This window comes from Microtus ochrogaster, chromosome 21, assembly GCF_000317375.1.
Source record: "Microtus ochrogaster isolate Prairie Vole_2 chromosome 21, MicOch1.0, whole genome shotgun sequence".
Classification (NCBI taxonomy): domain Eukaryota; kingdom Metazoa; phylum Chordata; class Mammalia; order Rodentia; family Cricetidae; genus Microtus; species Microtus ochrogaster.
In genome coordinates this window covers 32,677,148-32,681,452 of record NC_022022.1, presented here as the reverse complement: position 1 = coordinate 32,681,452, position 4,305 = coordinate 32,677,148, and the positions used below count along the sequence as shown (strand labels likewise).

The 4,305-nt window shown below is 41.9% G+C and overlaps 1 protein-coding gene across 1 annotated transcript in view; it reads right to left on the bottom strand.

The window, feature by feature from the left end:
• LOC101981098 (alcohol dehydrogenase class-3) overlaps window positions 1-4,305 on the bottom strand; it is an 18,453-nt gene that overhangs the window by 2,946 nt on the left and 11,202 nt on the right. The gene's annotated exons all lie outside the window — the stretch shown is intronic.

Sequence of the window (4,305 nt, the reverse complement as noted above, 5' to 3'; positions counted from 1 at the left end):
AAAAAAAAAAAAAAAAAAAAAAAAAAAGAAGACATTTCTCCAAAGCAGACAAAGATGGCAGATACGAGAAAAGATGTTCAGCATCACTGGTCACTACTGAGACTCAAAACCACAACACAGCACCTCACTCCAGTAAGAATGACAGTAGTCAGAAAGGTTACAAAGGACAGGAGGAGGAGGAGCTGTCTGAGCTGTACACCCCTCTGGCCTCAGCTTGCTCATTAGCTGTAGAAAACAAGGTAACCACTTACTGTGATTTTTTTTCTTGGGGTGTGGGGGGAGGGAGGGTTGATCAAACCCAGTGCCACCTAGGAAGAACTAAAAAGGCCAGTAGAGAACCCAAACGAGGGAGAAAGGCTTAAACAGATTTCTCAAGCTTCTAGAATTTGGATTCCAGCAGAAGAACAGGTAAGCTAGCTAGGCGGCCAGGACGAACAAAGGGCCTGTGCTCTTACAACAGATTGGTGCCCAACGTGGTAAACTGACTCCATGTAAAACCTGAGAGGGCTTTTAAAAGAATTCTAGACAGAAATATAAAGTTTAGCACTGCTGGTGGCGTGCCATAGCTCCTTTAAGAGAGAATTTCCCGACTCAGCATCCATACCCCTCCCCCCCCCCAGCCGCAGGGTTTTAAAACACGGCTTCCTGGGCTATGCTGCCAGTATAAACGCCAGCTACCAAGCATTTCTATGGAGCATTTGTGGGCCCAGGTGGTCGGGAGGAAAGTATCTGAGATCATGACCGTGGCTCAGCTCTTCCTCCCTGGGCAGATGGCAAGATCAGGCTTGGGCTGGTGGGAGAGCATGGTGGATTCCTGCCACCATTCAGAGATGTTTCCAGGCTGTTCAGTGCTCTGCGTGGCAGATTTGGCTGTAACTCAGATAAAAAAAAAGAGTTTATGTGCTGCATGCTCATTATCAGAGTTAAAGTGCTGAGTGTGGCTCCTACCTGGCGACCCCAGAGCTAGCAGAAATGGTACATCCACCATTTTGAAATTGGAGAGGTGGAGCCAACATCCAGAGCAGCTGTAACCAAGCTGCTTAGCATTTTAAAAGCTCTTCAAGACAGTAGAGAATTAAAGACAATGCAATGGAACAGATTCAGACATAAAAGACCTCTAAATGGGTCACAGTGCTAAATAAATGTACGTAGATTAGGAAGAAAAAAGATAAAGAGTATACAGTCATAAAATAAAGTCAGTGCTTTCACAAAAGGGGTCAAGTCTTTAAAGAGACAGTAGAGATAATCATAAAGTAAAAATGAACCACGTAAAAATGAAAAATTCACAGAAAGTCTGGATTCTGTATACTATTGTGTTTTCTTTAAATTTTTTGACTGTGAAGGAGCTAAGTACAGAGAGAGTTTTCATTATATGTGCTGCTAAGATAATCCAGCATGTATATTATAAAGTTATCTTGGCTTCAGAATTTGGGTTTAAGGATATGATGCTTTGGAAAAAGAGGTTGTTCTTTGGTTTTCACAGAGGATGAGATCCTGTGGACTGCTTCTAGACCAATATGGTATGATAGACCATGCCCTCCTGAAAGGTTGCCGCAAACACCCTCAGAAAACTACTTCACTCAGCTGCTGACTGTGATGAACTTGGCACACAGGTTACACCATGAAGGACCTGATTAACAGCGCCCCTGTACAGCAGGAAGAAGTTTGGAAAGAAATAACTTCCTCCATATTCCCAAATATTGTTTATAAATGTTCTTTACATTTAAAGGGGGATATGATATAGAGATGAATAATTTGCACAGATATAAATCTTGGTTTATTGATAGAAATTTAAGGTCAATCTTGTTAATGTATATTTCCGCTTGATTAAGGTAATGTGATTATATAGTTCATTTAAAAATGTAATGTATAATTAAGAAATATAGGTTAATAGATAATCATCTATAATAGTCAAGTTTGTAGTCATGTTAGATTTTTTAGATGTGCATAGATATATTTCAGACAGGCATTCTTCATATCTTTCAAAGACTACAGAATATGGCATTTCAGATGTTTTAATAACTTAGGACTTTTCATGACAATGAGACACATCTGTTCCTGGCAGCACCAATCTACTTCAAGAGAAAGATGGGCATTGAAGAGGCTCCTTATGGAGTTTGCTAGCCATTTGGACAAGAAACTGCTCTTGCCTGGATTGCTTCACTGGACATGCAGTAGCCACAGAGAGATGACTGCTAAACATGCCTAAAGGTGAGATGATCCTTTGGGGTTCCTGCTTCATGAGTCTGTGAGACATTCTGCAGGACACAGAAGAATGTGACTGAACTGTCTTTAAAATTTCCAGTTTCATGAAAAAGTCTGCTGGATATTATGGGCCTGTAGGCTGAAGATGGATGCCCCCATGGTACAGAAGAACTTTAGGTAAATGTCCAGGCAGCAAGATGTCTCTGTCAATTCTAGAGTTTTGGAAGTTGTTTATAATGCACTTCCTGTTTACTTAGGTAATATTATATCTGTCTGGAGTCTTTGATGGATTGAAGAATAGTTATAGTTTTCCTTTGTTATGATAAAAGATAAAATAGATATGAACATTGTAACTGTAATTCTTGCTTGATAACTGTTTTGTTATATGTAATTTTACTGTGTTAAAGCCTTCCTTTCCTTTTTAAACAGAAAAGGGGAAATGGTGTAGGAGGTCTTCTGTTTATGTATTGCTTTCATTGGTTAATCAATAAAAAAAACTGCTTAGCCTGATAGGGCAGAACTTAGGTAGGCGGAGAAGACAGAATGGAGTTCTGGGAGGAAGAAAGCAGAGTCAAGAGAGAGTCGCCATGGAGGCCAGGTCAGACATGCTGAATCTTTCTCGGCAAGCCACGACCTTGTGGTGACACAGATTATTAGAAATGGGTTAAATTAAGATGTGAGAGTTAGCCAATAAGAGGCTAAAGATAATGGGGCAGGCAGTGACTTAATTAATATAATTTCTGTGTGGTTATTTCGGGCGTAAGCTAGCTCAGCAGCCGGAACGAACAAAGGGCCGGTGCTCCTACAACAAACAGGTAACTAAGGATGGTGCAGGTGGGGACTGTGACTCTAACAGGGATGATGGTTTCTGGAGGAGGGGAAAGACAGAAAGGAGAGATGGAAATGTGCCATCAGCTCTCAGTAATTTTGGAGAAGGTCCAAAAAAAAGCACGGCTCTGCAAGCATCTGTGACAATGTGAAGTCCAAGGAGGTAAGAAAGGAGCTGCTCGGAGTGTGGCCTCAAGTGCCCAGGCCCTGGGATGCAAATCAGGATTCATAGGTAGGACAGGGACAGGCTCAGCAAACTCAGTCTGTGTACCTGAAGTGCCAGAGTCACAAGGGACACACTAGTGTTGCAAGGGAAGAAAGAAGGCTCCAGGAGAGATTCTAGAAGTTCATCTCGAATATGAAATATGGCTAGAAGATAACACTGGTGAAGCAGACCAAGGACTAGATTGGAGCCACGGGAGCTTTTAGATTGGAAGGACCATGTTATTTTTCGTTTTGACTTGATGAGAAGACCTAGAATGTGCGCCACCAATACAGCTTCCAAAAGCCAATACCCACTCTTCACAACCAAGCCACAGTCATTCGTCCAAGTCAGACAGGCACCGAGGAGACAGACGGTTAACTAAATGGAGCCATGCCAAGACACATGCAAAGACCTCATCAAGTTAAAGCTCAGCTTCCTAAGAGTGACTTCCTCCTCATAAATTCACTTCCTGAGAGGATGGGAGAGAATGATGAGACAGATCAGGGAGAACTGGGGGCCTCTGGCACAAACAAGAATGGTGCAGCCCCATGTTTGCTGCAGCATAGCCCGAGTGTCTGCCAGCTGCTATTCATACTTAACAAAGCTAGACAGTTTTGATAGTTTCCCCCATTTAGGCAGACGTAAACAGTACATAAAGGATTGATCACTGCCTGGTGATCCATCAACGTGCAAGCTTTATGCTTTTAGGTATCAGTTTAAAAATAAAAGTAAATCAGAACTCAAAAAGATTTTAGGGCTGGAGAGATAGCTCAGTGGTTAAGAGCACGTTCTGCTCTTACAGAGGACTAGGTTTCAGATCCCAGCACCCACAAGGTGGCTCACAACCATCCACTACTCTACTTCTTGAGGATCCAATGCTCTCTTCTGACTTTGTGATCACCAAGCATACATGTCGTATGCATACATACTCACAGGCAAAACATTCATACACATAAATATAAAAAAAAATAGTGCAAGAAGGTGTCAAAAGTAACTGTAAGAAATTTATTATTTAATGTCACCCGTGTCTGAGAATCTGCATCCTCTGCTCAGTTACCCGTGTCTGT